Here is a 20,350-nt window from a genome sequence, read left to right on the forward strand (position 1 = left end):
TTTTGTGCAGGAATACAAACTCTGAGTAAGACACAGGCCATGTTGAGCTACATGATGCAGATGCCATAAAATAAACCTTGTTCCATGTGAAGCAAATCTAAGTCATCTGAAAGAGCAAATGCCCTTAACCACTTAGCCATCTCCTCAACTCCAATTAAATATTTAAAATCATTTCACTAAAGAAGGATGTTTTCTTAACCTTGAATCTATCAAATTCTGTAGAAAGACAATAGCAGTGAAGCTACCAAAATATGTGCTGTACTGTATGTGACTATATCATTGGAAAGAATTGCTATAGCTGTGCCTACAACTTACAGTCCATAACAGTCTCAAGAATGTCTTAATTATTTTTGCTTGTGTTTAAAAAATGTCATAAAATAATTGGCTTTTAAATAAGAAAACTTTCTCTCTCACTATTCTAGATATGGAGAATTCCAAAATCAAGGTAAATTGAATGTCTGATGAAACTCTGAAGGAGAACATTTGACTTGCCTAACTTAGCATCTTCATTATCTGAACTCGACTGTATTGAAACAGACTCCTATGTTGTTCACATTTTCTGAGGAAAATGCAATCAAATTTAAACATGAAAGTGCTCTGCATATATTCTATGTGGACTCATTTACACATGCTTTACCATAGTGAGACTCTGTTTGTGCTCTAAAGCAGAGGCTTTAAAAATACATCATGTTTTGTAGTGGTTTCTGTTGTAATACTCTAGAATCAAATTTCTGTGTAAAGAAACTAGGTAAAGTTGAGCTCTAACTTTTGTAAGTATAAGTCTATAGCACTTTTTAAAGTTTTTGTTTTTCTTTGTTTTCATACCATATACAGTGCCTTTTTGGGTACTAAAGTCTGTTATTTAATAAATAGCACTGTTTAGAAAAATAATGACTCTAGTAAACAAAGCACATTGAATCTATTTCATTTGATGTTTGTCATAAGGTTTTTGGTGACATGTATCTCTTCTCATTGACATAATAATAATCTGTCATCATAAAAATTGTGCAATAACCTGGCAGAATAAACCTTTCTTCTGACTCCAACGATCAGATCATGAAAACAGATGCAGAGACCCCAGCCAAACATTAGACCAAGCTTGGGAAGTCTTGTGGAGGTGTTAGGGAAATGATTGAGTTCTCCCAAGGGGATAAGGACTCCAATGAAAGACCAACAGAGTCAATTAACCTAGACCCTTGGGGCTCTCAGAGTCTGAACCAACCACAGAACATACTTGGGCTGGAGCTAGGCCCTCTGTTAATATGTGGCAGATGTGCAGCTTGGGTTTCATGCGAGTCCCCTTACAACTGGCCCTAGTCTTATGCTGATTCTGTTGCCTACTTATGGATCTTGTTTCCTTGTTAACTTTTCTACCTTGTCTGGCCTCAGTGGGAAAGGATGTCCCTAATGCTGCAGTGACTTGTGGTGTCAGAGTGGGTTGGCATGCAGTGTGGACCTCCTCCATCCCAGAGGTGAAGAGGAGGTGTAGCTGGAGGGGCCTTGTGAGAGGAGGGCAGGAAGGAGAGAGGTCTGTGATGGGGATGTAAAATGAATGAATAGATTAATGGGAAAAAGCTTTCTTCTACTTCAGTTTACAACATATATTAGCAGGAAGACAATTATTCTTTAGTTCCAAAATGATATTTGATATTCCTGTGTATTATATTTTTGCACTTTTAATAATAAATAACTTTACTGAAATTCATTATTTGTAAGTTCTCCATAAGCACATGACAGGTATGGTGTAGTATGCATAGTAAAATAGAAATTCAGGTATTAGTTTTTAAACGAGAAACAATTATTATGTTCTTCCTCTTCTGTGAGAGCACTTAGCAAATTGAGGCTTGTAATGCTCAATAGCCCTAATCAATTGATCATTTAGCTATACTGAGGTGATTGCTAATTAGTCAGTCATTACAGATAAGCAGGCCCAAATACAAACACTAAGCCCATTAGCTATTAAGGAGAAATCAAAACAAAGCTTTGAATGCATAGTTCAGATCCATAGTAATTAACGATGAAACAAGAACAATATCTTCAAAACAAAATTAATCCATTTCATATGATTAGTCATCCACCCAGTGTTAAGCAGAATTGAAAATGTCCCTATCCTTTTCCCACAGGAAACCAAAGGGACTTCCATGAAAAAAGTCGCACACTACTCTTTATGCTTGCAGAAAATATGCTTTTTACAACCATTCAGGGCCTGGAAAGATATCTTGGTAGTTAAGAGTGCTTGATGCTCTTGCAGAGGACCCGATTTCATTTGCCAGAACCCACTTGGTGACTTACAACTTATAACTTGTAACTCCAGTTATAAGGAAACCAATACCTTCATCGTGTTTTAGTTAGCACCAAGCATTTATTCAGTACACACACACACACACACACACACACACACACACACACACACATAATATATATATACTTACACATATAAAATAAAATAAATCTTCTGTTAATCAAAATCATTTAAAATTAAGTTGATTTTGGATTGCTTTTATACTATTTTCTCATTTTAAAATATTTTTGTCATTTGAGAATGTTATATGTATGTATGATGTGTTTTAATATCATTGAATCCCACTCCCTCTTCTTTATTAATTTCTCTACTATGTTCCCTAACAATTCTCTCTCATCTTCATGGGCTCTTTTATCTTAAAGATTTTAGTGTGTGTGTTTGTGTGTGTGTGTGTGTGTGTGTGTGTGTGCATGTATATGTTAGTACATGTGCCTATGAAGAAGAGAGGATGCCCTGAATGTTGACATGGGTGACCAGATTTAAACTTACTTCCACGAAAAGAACAGTATGTACTCTTAACCATGGAGTTAGGAGTTACCTACAGCTTCCATGTGCTCTTTTGAAAGATCACTGACTTCACTAAATGATGTCATTATATGCATGGGTGAAGAACCATCTGTTGAAGGAAACTGTACAATTCCATCATGGTGGGAAATCATGACAGCTAGAGCTAGGTGTGGCAGTTGGAGTAGAAAGCTGAAAACTCTCATCTTACTACAAACTTGAAGCAGAGAGAGTGAACAGAAAATACTGTGAATTTTTAAAACTACCAAAGCCAACCTCTATGCAACATCATCAGCTGGTGCTCAAATGCTCAAATCAATGGACCTATACATATGTGGTAAATGCTATTGTAGTTCACTACCTCCAGCTCTTGCACTCTTTCTTTCCACCTCTTCTACCACGATAGTCTCTGAGCCTTGGAAAGGTATAGTATATATGTTCAATTTAGAGATCATTGCCCACAATTTCTTATTCTCTACACTTTTATCTGATCTGGGTCTTTGTAATAATTGATATCTATTACTGAAAGCAACTTCTAAAATTGGAATTAAGACATGCACAAACTTATAGCTATAAAGAATAGAACTTTGTTTCATCTCTACTGCTTAACATTCATAGTGCAGGGAGTCTCTATTTGAAGTCTTCTGGAAGAAAAGGTCAATTGCTTTAGCAACTATGAACCTTGAGAACTACACTAACACCTGGCCTGCCCAAAATGTTTCAACTGGTATAAAAGTGACTGAAATATTACATAGATAACCGACTATGTTCTGAATGGATTTAAAAACCACTCTAAAAGACAGAACTCATAACTGTTATCAGCAACTAAGCTGAAAACCTGTGCTTCAATAAATCCTAGGTATTGGGGGAAAACTTAATACTTTTAACTTGCTAAATAGATACAATAATAAGCTCTATCCTTTTCTTTCAACTGTAATTTCCAAATGCATTGTGATCTAATACAGCATACTCAGATCGATTCACATTATAAGTTAGTCATGTGAATCCACCAATGATAACATGAATCCATGAATCCAATGTTACATGAATGGTAACAATGATACATGAAATTAGACTAGACAGAAAATTTGCAATTTCAGTGTAAGAAGGTCCAGATTTTAAATTTATTGTGCAACTAAACCATATAAACTACTTACTCTTTGAGTAACATCATTTATTACATTAAAAAGAACATAAAACCTTTATTAGTCCACTTTTGACACCTTTTCAGTAAAACTTTAAAGAGTATAGTGTTTTAATGTATGTGTTCCTGTTTAATCTTACTTATATCATTCTTTAATATAATAATAGAGTGAACAAATAAGATTTAACACTGTAAGTAAAGAGAAAATTAAGGCAATTCATATAGAACACATAAACATAAGCTATCATTTGTAGAGAAATTTCATGGAATCATGGTAACCAGAAAAATGAATAAGGAATAAAACATGAAAATATGAAGAAAAAAAAGAAATCACAAAAATAATAAAAATAGTATTCAACATATGTGTATGCATACAAAAGTGACCTATGTTATTTACTCTTGTGGATCACATTCTTTAACGATTCTGCGTAATTTTATTTTGTAAAATTACTACAACATGACAGGATGATTGTACATTGAGATGATACAAATGAGGCTCACCCTGAAGATATATAAATAATAGAAACATAGATAGATACAGTATGTTATAGAAACAATTATAATATGATATGCTCATTTTCCATAGAACATTTTGTCTGATTTCTAAGATAAACATTAAAAGTACTGCACACCCATATTTCATTCTTCAAATTTCTTATCATCTCAGAGTGAATAATTGTTGAAAAATAACTAACTCCACTTGCTTATTTTCCACTTATAGCTACTATCTTTCTCTAATAGGAAGACTGAGAATTTGTAACTTAAGACCTATATGATACAAATCTATAAGTATTGCTAGGTAGTTGAATAGAAAAAGGGTGGCAACTTCTAATACAATAATAACAGATGAGTAAGGTTACAAAGTATAGTATACTCCTGGGAAGACAAGTGAAATAATCATGAATATAAAAGGATAGAGATGCATAATGAATCAAATCAAAATAAAATACAAAATTAAAAAAAATTCTTACCTCTTTTTAAATCACCCAAATAGCTCTATAGATTAGGTAATATAACTCTAGCATACAGAGAAAAATTGAAGTTCATAACTTAAAATATTTCTTTCTATCATTGAACATGGTTAATATTTAAACTACATGTGTATTCTGTAAAACTCAGTTTTGTGTCCACACCATTAGGCATACGTGCAACTAATAGCAGAAGAAAGTGAAAAGTATATCTTTTTGTATTTTGGGGGCTGTCTTCTCAGTATTCAGTGATATATAGATTTCAAAATTCTATATAGTATTTATTCTTTTTGTATTTGAGCAGCTAGCATAGCACCTTCATGAACCATGAAATGTAGCCAATATAAAAGAAGTTTCTAGTATAGTTTGGGGGAGGGAAATATTGGACCTCCCTCATCAACAATGCATATAGAAGCATCCCATAAGTGACAGTGGTCTTCCATTTCCACAACAATAGCTTCCAGGAGTCGCACTATCCTGCCATGGAGTATAGTCCCTTTCTTCTTAAATCAAGCATGATAACTTTGTTTTTAATTAAGTTATAAACTAAAATGTTTCCATATGTGTTTTAAAAATATCCTTCATTTTGGTTAATCTCCTTCCTGACCCCCTTGCCTGACACGTTTTCTGGATCTTCTCCCTCTTTAAGCTTTTCTGCTCACAGCATTAGCCCTCTCTATCTTCATTTTTATAGTATCTATCAGCAAATTCTATGAAATACAGTACAAATTTATTAATAAACTGTCAGGCAGGATGAGTCCACTTATGCCACAATGATAAGACTCTTGGGAAAGTAAAAAAAAAAAAAAAAAAGACTGACTGGGTGCTTGAAGTGTTCCACAGAAATGATTTATCCTGGATTCTGTGATGCTAGTAGAAAAGATACACACGGATATGTAGCTAAGATGGCTCAGTGAGTAGAAGCACTTTTCCAAAGCCTGGTAACTGAATTTTGTTCCTTGAAACTACATGGTAAAAGAATTTGTTCATTTTGTCCTCTGTCCTACACATATATATATACACCCAACACAAATAAATAAGTGAATGAATGGATGAATAAATGAATGAATGAATGAATAAGACATAACTAGGGAAGTGATAGGTTCTGAGATGGGGAGCTTATCATTGTTATTTTGCTAGACTTAATGTCAGACTCTTTTTTGATATACATGTAGATGAATTTCAATATTAGTCTTAATTCAGGAATGTTTTCTTTGCAGTGAATGGTAGTGAATGCAAAGACTATTGACTACAAAAGGTTCTAAAGATAAATAATGTTTAAAAATGTAAAGCTTTTAACAAGACATTTATACTTCCCTCACTAAAGTTTAGGGAATATTGTGGAAGACAGGAGAGGAAAGAATTGGATAATCAGAGATAGAGAGAAAGACTATGACATGAAACCTTCTGGGTATGACACAGTCATTGCAACCATAAACACAGTAGATAATCATGAATGGGGAAAGAATTCATGGGGCCATATTCTACCCTGCTAAACTTTTGGTTATCGATAGAGTCTGAGAAATGGCAGTTATTTTCTTCAGTTGTGTACCTACTTGCTAACTGAACAAATTTCAGTGAATAGCTACTTATCTGTGGTCAGGCATAAGGCCTTATGCAAACTGAATGAGTCACAAATCAAAATAAATCAGATTTATAGGGAAAGGTATAGGTTAAAAAAGGTGGGAAGGATATAAGAGAAAATCTAGGGCTAGAACAAGCAAAATCTATTTTATGCATATAAGAAATTGTAAAGGAATTATTTAATTAGTAAAAAAAATTGCTAAGATTTTCTATATGAACTCTGTCAGCAATGGCAAAATAGTAGAGTTAGTGTTAAAAAATATGGACAAATATATCTATAGGAAAAGTATAGTGGGAATTTTGATGAGGTCCCCAAACATTTAGATTGCAGAGCTGATGAAACAAAAGAAAATAAATAATAGAGTTTAATAATTGTTGACAGTGTAGTAATAGCGCTAACCTCTAACATTTAAATCTGAGTGTGTTGGACATTGGTACAAGAGCAGTTTTTGTTTCTCTTCAAATTGCAATGTTCATGTAATTCTCTTATGGTATACAATTGGGAGTCACAATCCCATGCATAAAGATTCTTTCTTTGAGTCTACCTCAGTATCCTTTCCTCTCCTGGAATGTATTACTTTCTCTCTCCTAAACAAAATGCACATTTAAGGCTCAAATCAAATACTGTTCCTGACCTAATTAAGAGAATGTATATATATATGTATATATATATATATATATATACATATACATATACATGTATATGTATGTATATGTATATATACATATATACATATATATTTCTAGAAACACTTTAATATCTATTAAGTTGAAGTGAGTCATTGAAAATTAAATTTTATGGTCAAACAAAATAGAGTATAGGTTTCTTTATTAGTCTGAGACTAGTTTTTCCAATTTCTTCCTTTCCAGACATGAATGTTCAGTAATGGCATCATTTAGGGCCATAATTCTCGTAGTAGGTTGATCTTGCATTCTTAAATCTTACCATATTCTTAAAAAATACTAGAAGGAATAATAAATATTTTTAAATGTTTTTGAATGAGTGAATCTGCAAACATGTTTTAAACATGAGGGGCAAAGCTATTTTCTTAAGCAAAAATGTATAAAAGCAGAATTAATTATGTAAAGAATAACCTCTTAATCCTCTAATATTCCTTAGCAGACTAGCATATGAAGTGATCTGTATGGATTTACAACAGCTTTCTAATAGGCTACAGAAATCTGACAAGAACCCAAGTTAAAATATCTTGCAAAGGCAAGGTTTCCAATACAAACTCTGATAATGGTGACAGTGACACTATTCGGAGAACTATTTAACATGTTAAACTCGCATCTCTGCAAAGCATTTGATTAAAGTTCCAGACTTAAAATTCAATTCAGTAAAATAAGATTTGAATTTCACAGTAGTTCTGCTGAGCTGATAATTTTGTAATGACAGTTATTGAACTCACAGGCTATTGTACTAACTTCATAGAAAAGTAATACATAGCTTCTCACACAGTCTTCCAAGAGGAATTGGATGTCACACATTAACAGTATTTATTGCAGAGTTCCTGTGTGAGAATCCTTTGGGATCAACCTTATTCAGTTGAGGTCACTGATTTTTCACTAACAAAAATGTGTCTTTTGCCTATGCCTGAACTAGAATGGCACAGAGTCTTATTGTATTTAGAATTGTCACAGCCCTTGTGAGTAGAAGTGTCATGGTCTTGGCAGCTATAGTCATTCTAGCTCTCACCAGCTGCTTGTGAATCTTCCTCTTTCTTCTGAAACATATAAATCTCACACAAAGTAATATTCTAGTCAACATTATTTTGTTAAATATCTTTCTTAAATTTTTTATATAATCCATTTTGAACATTATTTTGTATCTCTATGTACTAACATGTTTTTCTCTCTAAATTTGTCCTAGATTCTCACAACCTTCATACCCACCCAATTTTATGTACCCCCTTTCTCTCTAATAAATGGAACATTTTTTCTATTTCATACTAAATGAATTCCACTCATCAGAAAATTGAAAACACAATGCATGTACAAATATACCCTAAAAAATAAGCTGTCAATTTGATGAAAAGTATAATCTAATGACTTATAGAATGGGCCTCTGGGCAGATCTGTAGATAATTATCTTGATTATGAAAAATGAAGTAGGAAAATTCTCCTACTATGAATGGTTCTTTTCTGTAGGAAGAGATCCTAGACTGCATAAAAAGTAGAAAATAGAATGAGCATAAGTATTCACTGTTTCTGCTTCCTAACTACTTAGGCAATATGACCAGATCTCTTAACTTACAATGAAATGTAACCTCAAGCTCTTCACTAAAATAAATGTTTCATTCGTTAAAATAAAGAACATTATTTTGTAACTCTACTCTTCATTTTTTCCTTTGTGATTTTTATTGTGTTTAGGAATGTTTTGGTTAAATGTATCTCTGTGTATTCTGTGTATGAAGTGCCACGTGAAGCCAGAAGAAGGCATCAGACCTCCTTACTGATGGTTGTCAACTACCATGTAGATGCTGAGAATTGTCTTCTGGAAGAAAAGCTAATGCTCTCAAGTGTGGATCCATCTCTCTACTTCCATACCCATTGGGTTTTAGTTAAGAATATCTGTTCTACTGTATATTTCAATTCTGCTTTGCTTCGGTATGAAGACTTACCTTTATAGCAGAAAAAAAAAGAGAAAAGAAAAAGGAAAAAAGAGGAAGAAAATATAGCTTGCCAAAATCCTAAGTCTGCTGTGATCCTTACCCTACCCAATGTTAATTGCCATCCTCAAAGCAAACTAGATATATGATGTTCATTGTGTTATCTATTCTTATATTCTGCTTCAGTAGGTGTATTATTTCAGCAACACAAAAAGAGAGATAGATTAGAAATCAAATCATAATGCAGTGTAACAGAGTGTGGGTACCATTGAACTTTAGCTTACTTTATTACACCTTATATACATTATTCTAAAATTTTTAACAATATCCATCTAAATTATTCTTTTTCTATATAATGAGGTGATGAAATTATTTGGCTAAAAAGAAGTTCATAATATTAAGGTTATTTATGATATGATTTTTCAGTTAAAATTGAATAAATAAGAATAGAATTGTCAAGCAAGCTGGCTATTAAAATTAGTAAGTAAGAGAAGCAAGATCATAAACCGGTGTAGAGATGGAGGAGGAGAGTAGAAGACTGAAAAGCTTAAAGATTTGTAGAAATGAAATCAAAATCCTGAAGGTAATATGAATTAATCCAGGACTCATATTGATGCATTATTTATCATCTTTATATTAATATTTCTATAATGTTTAGATCTATCTGAAGGACTTTAGAAGAACTTGTTTGTTTTCCAGATTTCACAAACAAAAATATTTTGTAAATCTTTAATTATACTTTTTAATATAATATTTTATTAATTGTGGAGAATTTCATATATATATATATATATATATATATATATATATATATATGCACATACATACATTTTTTTATATTCAGTCTCTATTCCTGCTCTCAACTCCTTTAAGGTCCATTATCTACTTCCTCCCTTACTCTTCAGTAAGAGACTACTAATGATTAGAAGAGGTGGAAAAATACATAATGTATATATTTGCTTATGTTGGTTCCCTTAGAGCCATCTTGTTGGTATTGTGTGCCTGTACAGGCAAGTGGTTTGAGAAAATTTGATTTCTTTCAGATCAGCCCAGGCATATTATGTGAAATGCTTTCTGTGTTCTTGGAATTGAACAATTATGATAGAATTGCATCTATATTTCTTTCTTCATGTTACCTTATCACTCATTATACATTTAGATAAGTCATTTCCATTCTACTACCTGGTCTTATCACCTGTAAAGGGTAATAACTCTTAGCATAATAAGTCAATGATGATAAGTGATACATTGCTGACTTCTGATCTTCCTGGAATTATACCCAAATCTATGCCTATCTAATGTGTTCACTGTTGGTTTTGGAGATTACTGAAGTATATTCACTTTCTTTCTCATACTCCAATTCCTTTTGCTAAGACATTTAGCAATATTTTCTTCATCCAAGAATTATTTCAGAATTCACTAAAAGAATTGTATTGGAGCATGCACTTTACATTTTTGCTATGTTGATTTTGCATTAGTTTATCTTAAAGGTAACTGACGCCAATTCCTTCACACAATTTGGAAGCCTACTCTTCATCAAAATATTAAGACTATTCCTATAACTCCTTTGATTTGTATAAGTCTCAAGTTATTTTGTTCAGAAGACTGTGGCAGAACTGATAATATATAACATCTGAAAGTAAATCTGAAGTCATCATGGTGTTTCTGCTTGAGTTTCTTTGCTCTTCTATTTAAATTGACTACTGTGTGAAGCCAATGTTAGCACATGGATTATCACTGTGAAGAAACTGTTTCCCAAACAGCATTCAGCATTTCACACAAACTTCAAAGGGTGCTGGAATTTAGTATGAAGCAACAGCTGTGAGAGAGCACTACAACAACCTGGTAGATGAGCAGATTGCTGGAAAAATAACTATTAGGGATAAACATTAATTTTCTTTAAAAAAAACCTGTTTTTGAGAATTTCATGCATGTATACAATAAAATGATTATGTCTATCCCTAGACATCTCCAGTTTCTCCCGTAGATCCTCAACAGTCCTTCCTTCTCACTCCATCTCTGTCTCTTTTATGTTCTTTGCTTTTAAAAATCTTAAAAATTCTAATTAGTGTTCCCCATAACTGCATGATTATGGGGGCAATCATTGGAGCATAGGGAACTTAGGAGTGTCCATATGTTCAAAAATGAATGATTTCCCTTGTCCTGAAATTAATCATTGCTAAGAGTCCCTCAGAATTGGGTAGGGCCTGGAGATTATCTACCTCAGGTAGGTTTTATTTGGGCTGGTTTGAACTGATGAAGATAACCACAACTCCAGCTACTTCATTAATATTATTGTCATATCCTGTACAGAATAGCATTTCTCAGTTCTCCTTTCCGTTTTTGTCTCTTATGTATTGGAAAATAAGAATAAATAAGGGATCCTAATTTCTCCACACCAGCTTAATGCTTTCTTTTGTTATTGTATTTGTGTGTGTGTGTGTGTGTGTGTGTGTAGTTTGTTTGTTTTGATGCAGAGTCTCACATAGCTGAAACAGGCCAAAAACGTACTAGTTTTCATCAATAATCCTCCTGCTACTGTATCACAATATCCCAAGTGTTGGGACAGCAGGCATTCACTATGAAACCTGATTTTTTTCAATATTGGGGATCAAACACAGGGCTTTGTGTATCTTAAGCAAGTAACTTACAAACTAAGCTATACCTGAAGGCTTTCCTGATGGGGTCTAAGAGTTATAGTTTTCTGTAGGTATCAGGGTAAGAATTTAGAAGCTAAAAGGTAGAATTTTTAATGAAGTGGCAGTAGTAGATTATCCTCTACAGTGGTTTCTACTCTTCTTAATGCTACAACTTTTTAAAGCAGTTCTCATTCTGTAGTGAGTCTCAACCATATTTTCTTTGCTATTTCATAACTGTAATTGTTAAGGAGAATCATCACCCTGTATAACAAGATTCCATATGGTGGTTTGAATAAAAATGGCTCTAAAGAATGCCACTATTGGGAGGTGTAGCCTTTTTGGAGTAGGTATGGTTTTGTTGAAAGAAGTATGTCACTCAGGGTGGGCTTTGATTTTTCAATTTCCCAAGCTAGGCCCTATGTGTCACACAGTCTCCTTCTGCTGCCTGCTGATACAAATGTGAAACTCTCAGCGCCTACTCCAACACCATGTTTGCCTGCATGTTACCATACTTCCTGCCATGACAATAATAGGCTAAACCTCTGAATTGTAAGCCAGACACAGTTAAATGGCTTCCTTTATGAGAGTTACAATAGTTGTGGTGTCTCTTCACAGTAATTAAATCCTAACTAAGATACTCCGGTTGTCCTAGTTAGGGTTTTATTGCTGTGAACAGACAACATGACCAAGACAACTCTTATAAGGACAATATTTAGTTAGGGTTGGCTTACAGGTTTATAGATTCAGTCCATTATCATCAAGGCAGGAACATAGCAGCATCCAGACAGGCATGGTAGAGGAGGTACTGAGGGTTGTACATTTTCACCTGAAGGCTGCTAACAGAACACTGGCTTCTAGGCAGCTAGGATGAGAAACCCAAACCCACAGTGACACATATACTCCAACAGGGCCACACCTTCTATTATTGCCATTCCCTGGGCTGATCATATACAAACCATTGCACCATTTCAACTATATATAAATATAAATATTTAGATACTCATTACAGAAGTATTTAATACTCTTTCTTAGGAAATCCCACAGTTACATTAATCTTTGAAGATAAAAAAAATCAATTAATAAATCAAGGACAGTGAAACTTTGCAATATATTGTCTTCCTAATCAAAGACAAGATGTTTCTTTTAATTTATTTATGTGAAGATTATGTCCTTGAAGTGAGAGTTCAAATTTTTCTCCCAAAAGCTCTTGCATATCAATTGTAAAATTAATTCCTGATTCCTTTGATATTTTACTTACTTTTATAAAGAATATGCTATGTCATTGCTTATTTTGGTTATTTACTGAAGTTGGGATGTGACTTTATATGTATAAATTGAGAAATTAAATACATACTAGAATCTTTCTAATAGGATTTTTTTCATTATTTTGTTTCCAGGCACAACATGGTATAATAAATAATGCCTAGGTTTATATTGCCTCATCATTTCTAATACTTCTTATTTTGCTGCCTTAGATAATTGCATTTTAACAGCAATGTTAAAAGAATGTAATACAAGACACATCAATAATAATATTACTTAAGCAATGTTCCAAATGCTCAATACTATTCTAAGTAATTTGCTGGATTAGTAATGAGTCTACTGAACAAATCTATAAGAATTTTTAATAATCATTCTGATTTTGAAGACTATTGTCTTCACTACCACACAGCACTGGCTTTCATACTAATAGTTGAAAATTATGCCTTTAGTACATAGTCTCAAAGAAAAGTAAAAAAAAAAAAAGCAAATATACTACCAAGACAGTATCTCTTAGAAAATTAATAAAATGCATATTTATGAGTATTTCTCAAAAATACACACACAAACTCTAGTAGAGCAGCCTAAAGTATTTATTCTGTGAAGGTTCTTAAATGATTGCAATCAATATTAAACTTTGATAATAACTCCTCCAAGATACCTTTAAGTAAATACATCAGTGATACTGTGAGATGCAAAGCTTACAAAACATTTTTTCTTGTAAAATATCAATGTATTTTTCAATGAGTATTTATAATGAGCTTTTTCATAAAGTTTCATAAAGTTTAGTAAGTATTTGATTTTTCATTTCTTGCCATTGCTCTGACTTATTATTATGGTAAATTATGTGAATAAATTTTCCAATATTGAGACATTCCATAAAATTTTGAAGTGAATAACATGTCATTATGACAATTTTATTCTTAAAAGTGTTGGCATTTTCTGTCTTACACAATATTCTTTCCAAATTTTTAGTCTGTCTTTGGTTTTCTACAGTCTGAATAATGTATGACTTGTTATAGGAAAAATGGTATCTGTTTTTCATTTTTCCTAAATAAAGTTCTCTGATATTCATAGACTTTATGTTGGTTTCTGTCACTAATTTTGCAAGGTTTTATATACTAGATAAAATATTTCTTCTAGCTCATGTTCTCTTTAGTCTCTTTTTTTGAAATTCTTAAATCAATTCATAAATTTTCTATCTTTAAAATTTTTTTAATTGAATTTGGAGAATATCTAATACCCTATCCTCACTCAGTGATTTTCTTCTTAGCCATTTGATGTCTATGAGTGTGTTTGTCAAAGTAATCTGGATTTCTGTTATGATATTTCTGATGTCTAATGTCTTTTACTCTTAGAGTTTCAATAGAAGTGTTCACATATTTATCGCAATTATTTTAAATTTCCTAACTCATGGTAAGAAAAGCTGTGATTTCTATTCCTCTGAAAACTGTGTTTATATATGGTGTGTGTGTGTATGTGATGTTCCATTTGGTGTACAATACTAAATGAGAATATAGATATTAAATTTCATATACATTTTTACATTTACTTAAACATCAGAAATTTTATATTGCATAGTTTGCGTTATAGTAAATGAAACATTAGTATGAGGATTTCTGTTTGTCTGTGTAAGAATTAGTCTATAGTTAATGTTCATTTTAGACATATTTGCTGGAAGTTTTGGTTTTTTACTTCCTTACTTATTTTCATTTCCCATGATGACTTTGTTCTTTCCTAGATAGTCCACCTAATTGTCTGTCTTCCATGTATTTTAGGTATAATTCAGTGTTACAATGAAATCTCAATGATGTGATTGCAAAGTGTGCCATTGGGGAACATTCGACTTTTTCTACTTCGAATTGTGCATAAATCTTTTTTTCTGTAATTTTGAGAGAGGGTTTCATTTACTCCATAATGTTCTTAAGTCTGGAGAGTGACTTTAAACTTCTTTTTTTTTCTCTAAGTCCTCCATTGCGGATCCCATGCTCAGCCCAATGTTTGGCTGTGAGCTTCCTCCTCTGTATTTGTCAGGCTCTGGCAGGGCCTTTCAGGAGACAGCTATATCAGGCTCCTGTCAGCATGGACTTCTTGACATCCACAGTGGTGTCTGAGTTTGGTGACTGTATATGGGATGGATCCCCAGGTGGGGAAGTCTCTGTATTGCCTTATCTTCAGTCTCTACTATACTCTCTGTATTTCCTCCAGTGAGTATTTTGTTCCCAATTCTAAAAAGGAACAAAGTATCCACACTTTGGTCTTCCTTCTTCTTGAGCTTCATGTGGTCTGTGAATTGTATCTTGGGTATTCCAAGTTTTTGGGTTAATATTCACTTATCAGTGAGTACATACCATGTGTGTTCTTTTCTGATTGGGTTACCTCACTCATGATGATATTTTCTAGTTCCATCCATTTGCCTAAGAATTTCATGAAGTCATTGTTTTTTTTTTGTTTGTTTGTTTTATTTTACAACAAGGATTCCTTATTAGTATTATTATAGTTTATCTATTCACTTTACATCCACAGCACTGCCTATACTTCTGGTCATGCCCTATACAATCCCTCTCCTTTCCCCTTCCCACTAACCCCCTCCCTTTCTCCTATGAGTGGGTGGGGGCCCCCACTGTGTATCATCTACCAGCAAGGACTCTTGCTCAACTATGTTAATAGCAGCTTTAATTATTTATTTTACTTATTTATTTATTTTTGCTTTTCTTTTATTTTATTGGATGTTTATTTACATTTCAAAAATTATCCCTTTTTTGAGTTCCCCATAACCCCCATCCCTGGTTCTATGAGGGTGTTTCTCCACTAACTCACCTGCTTCTGCTTCTCTGCCCTCAAATAGCCCTACACTGGGGCATTAAGTCACTGTATTTTATAGCCAAGTAGTATTTCATTCTGTAAATGTGCCACATTTTCTGTATCCATTCCTCTGTTGAAGGACATCTGGGTTCTTTCCAGCTTCTGGCTATTATAAATCAGGCTGCTATGAACATAGTGAAGAATGTGTCCTTGTTATTTTTGGGACATTTTTGGGTATAAGCCCAGGAGTGATATAGTTGGGGCCTCAGGTCCAATTTTCTGAGGAACTGCCAGAATGATTTTCAGAGTGGTTGTAACAGCTTGCAATCTCACCAACAATGTAGGAGTCTTCCTATTTCTCTACAACCTCACCAGCATCTGCTGTCATCTGAGATTTTTATCTCAGCCATTCTGACTGGTGTGAGGTGTAATCTCAGGGTTGTTTTGTTTTGCATTTCTCTGATAACTAAGGATCTGGAACATTTCTTTAGGTGCTTCTTGGCCATTCGAGTTTCCACAGTTGAGAATTCCTTGTTTAGCTCTATATCCCACTTTTTAATAAGGTTATTTGGTTGTCTGGAATCTAATTTCTTGAGTTCTTTGTATATATTGGATATTAGATGTCTATCAGATGTGGGATTGATAAAGATTTTCCCCAATCTGTTGGTTGCTATTTTGTCCTACTGACAGTGTCCTTTGCCTTACAGAAGCTTTGCAATTTTATGAGATCCCATTTGTCAATTCTTGATCTTAGAGCATAACCCATTGATGTTCTGTTCAGGAAATATTGCCCTGTGCCCATGTGTTTGAGGCTCTTCCCCACTTTCTCTTCTATTAGTTTCAGTGTATCTGATTTGATGTAGAGGTTCTTGATCCACTTGGACTTGAGTTTTGTACAAAGAGATAAGAATGGATCAATTTGCATTCTTCTACATACTGACCTTCACTTGATCCAGCACCATTTATTGAAAATGCTGTCTTTTTTCCACTGGATGGTTTTAGCTCCTTTGCCAAAGATCAAGTGACCATAGGTGTGTGTTTTCAATTCTATTCCATTGATCTACATGCCTGTCACTGTAGCAATATCATACAATTTTTTTATCACAATTGCCCTGTAATACAGGTTGAGATAAGGAGTGGTGATGTTCTTTAATAGTTTTTGTTATCCTGGTTTTTTTGTTACTCCAAATAAATTTGAGAATTGCAATTTCTCATTCTATGAAGAGTTGCATTGGAATATTGATTGGGATTGCATTGAATATGTAGACTGCTTTCAGAAAGATGTCCATTTTTACTATATATCATATAATATATATAATATTGTATATGATATATTAATATATAATACAATATATTATAATTATTATTATAAAATTATAATTATAATATTATATAATATATAATAATTATATATAATATAGGATATATTATACATAATTATATATGATTACACATAATACTATAACAATATAATAATGCACATTAACATAATAATATATTAATAATATAATAATTATAATGTTATATTAAGCTATTACTATTACTATTAATTAATATAATATTAATATTATTATAATATTATAATATTATAATATAATATATTATATATTAATCCTGTCAATCCATGAGCATGAGAGATCTTTCCATCTTCTGAGATCTTCTTCAATTTCTTTCTTCAGAGACTTGAAGTTCTTCTCATACAGATCTTTCAGTTGCTTGGTTAGAGTCACACCAAAATACTTTTTATTAATTGTGACTATTGTGAAGGGTGTTTTTCCCATAATTTCTTTCTGAGCCTGATTATCCTTTGAGTACAGGAGGGCTACTGATTTGTTTGATTTAATTTTATAACTAGCCACTTTGTAGAAGTTGTTTATTAGCTGTAGGTTTTCTCTGGTGGAAGTTTTGGGGCCACTTAATTATACTATAAAATCTTCTACAAATAGTGATATTTTGACTTCTTCTTTTCCAGTTTGTATCCTATTGACCTCCTTTTGTTATCTAATTGCTCTGACTAGGTCTTCAAGTACTATATTGAATAGGTAGGGAGAGTGTGGGCAGCCTTGTCTAGTCTATTATTTTAGTGGGATTGCTCAAGTTTCCCTCCAGTTAGTTGAATGTTGGCTACTGGATCTGAACCCTCACTTCCACCTTCAGAGTGCTAGAGATCTGAGTTTACAGGGGTGTACAAAGCATGTGCTACCTCTCTCTATCTATGGACAGTAGTGAGGGTGTCATGAATATTAAGTAAGCACTCCACTAGCTGAGGTGTTCTCAACCTTGATATTTTATCCTTTTAATATGTTTAGGTTGCTGTGCTATGACCTTTTCAAGTGTTTTTATAACAATGTATTTTTCTCCCTCTTCTTGTTTTCCATTCCTTGAACAAGCCATTTCAATCTATTTCTTGAGCATCTGAGTCTTCTATCTTGATGATGTTTGCTTGTTCCCCTTGGAAGTGAGACAGGAATACTGAAGGAAGTAGGAACAACAACAATAACAACCAACCAACTGAGCAAACAAACAAAACAATTCTTTTTCTGTTAAGGGATAAAGCACTGACAAACATATTTTATCCTAGAGAGTCATGGACATATTTCACAATGGTGATTCTTCCACCAAAAGTGGATTAGTTTAAGAAAATTATTGTAAGAACTTGATAGAGTTTCTATAAATCTTGATACATTTATAGGTATCATTAGGATAATGACCCCTAGTAATGTTAATGTTTTAATGCCACTCAATACTCAGATTCCACAATTGTCAGTTACAACTTAACTATTTTAACTTATAAATTATACTGGTTTTTCCAGGAAGGCTTGTTTCTCTTTTAAGGCTTCTACTCTAGGAATATTTACAATAATAGCTTTTTCTGAAACTTTGGTTCTATAATTTTGTCTGAAAGTTATTGATTATAAATTTGTTCAGTATTTTCTTCGCAGGAAGGACAGAAGTGAGAAGTGATGTTGACAGAGTTTACATGTCAAAAGTGGAACTGGGAGCATTGGTATATTTAATTAAATTAATCTCAATATTTTGTCAATTATTAACTACTTTTATTTAAACTAACCATTATGCTCTAGCTTTCCAAATTGTACTCTGTATGGCTGATTGTTTTCCTTTGCTAGCATTGGTTGCTATGAAAATAAGTTATATAACAGATTGTTTGTAAACAAATCAATTTAATTTTGTTGTTTGATTCACATTTTGAAAAACAAAGTGATTGCAAATATATGCTTAAATTTTATACACTTGCTATAGGAACATCACAAAATACATATCTCCTGAAATCAAAAGAAATTGATCAATCGTGCAGATTATTTGTATAATAGATTAATCCAATATCATATAACTGCAAGTCAAGACTTGACTACACAAAACCACTTATTTATTTATTGTGTACTTTCTGAAATAGTTTTACTAAGAAAATAGTTTTGATGAAATATGATATTGATTCCAAAACTTTATTACTATGTGTGATCAATAGAAGTGTTCTTTAAAGTAATTAATTCCAAGTACATTTAAAAATTATCAAAATTATGCATTCATTAATCAAATTGCTTTAGTTTTACAGTGACGTTTGCTCAGTATAATCTAACATTAATGATTTCTTGCCAGTTCCATGTTCATTGAAATACAACCATACAGTTTTTTATATATATCTCTGGACATATCTGCATCTACATGGTAGAGAAACATATATTATAGCAATTATTGAAATGTAATTTGTATTCAGTCAGATCTATGTTCAAACACAACTTTACAAAGTATGTTTGCAAATATATTTTAAATTACTGGACCTCATTCATCTTACCTCTTCAGTAATTGTTATGCCATATTTTTTAGGATTATCAATAATAACGATAAAATATTTAAGGATTTATGTACAAAACAGATGATAAGTAAATGATATTATATACAAGATTTATAAAAAATTTTTTGGAAGTATTGAGACAAGAGTAGCTTGAAACATCTGGTTATATCATATCTACAACAGAAAAACAGAAATAACTGCTCACATTACTTTTCCCCCCAAGCTATTTCTACCTTAATATTCACATTATGATGTATTCTACTGACCCGACCTGCGGGTCCTAGTTATTCGTGGGGGCGAGGAGGACTGCAACGTGAAAAAAGAAGGGGCAGGAGAGAAGAATGGACTCAAGGAAGCAATTGCTTGTCAAGAGTCGTGTATTCAAACGCAAAGCGCTTTTTTATAGTATGCTTTACAAGGGGAGGGGGTAAGAGGGGCCAAGTGGTAGAAAAGTACAAAATCTTCATGGCCTGTGCCCTGAAACATTTCATGGTCTACACAGTACACTGCCTTGAATTATGATCTACCTGCTATTCTTCAGAAGATCTGGTACACTGCTTTGAGTTATGGTCTCCCTGCTATTCTTCAGAAGATATGATACACTGCTTGCCAAGCAGGATCTTGCGGTTGCCAAGCAGCAGAGGACATTGTGCAGGTGGGGAAAGTTAGGGGGTGAGGGTAAGGGCGAGGGTCCTGGCTTCTGGCATTCTACAATTGA

This window comes from Grammomys surdaster, unplaced genomic scaffold, assembly GCF_004785775.1.
Source record: "Grammomys surdaster isolate TR1022 unplaced genomic scaffold, NIH_TR_1.0 125982, whole genome shotgun sequence".
Taxonomy (NCBI): domain Eukaryota; kingdom Metazoa; phylum Chordata; class Mammalia; order Rodentia; family Muridae; genus Grammomys; species Grammomys surdaster.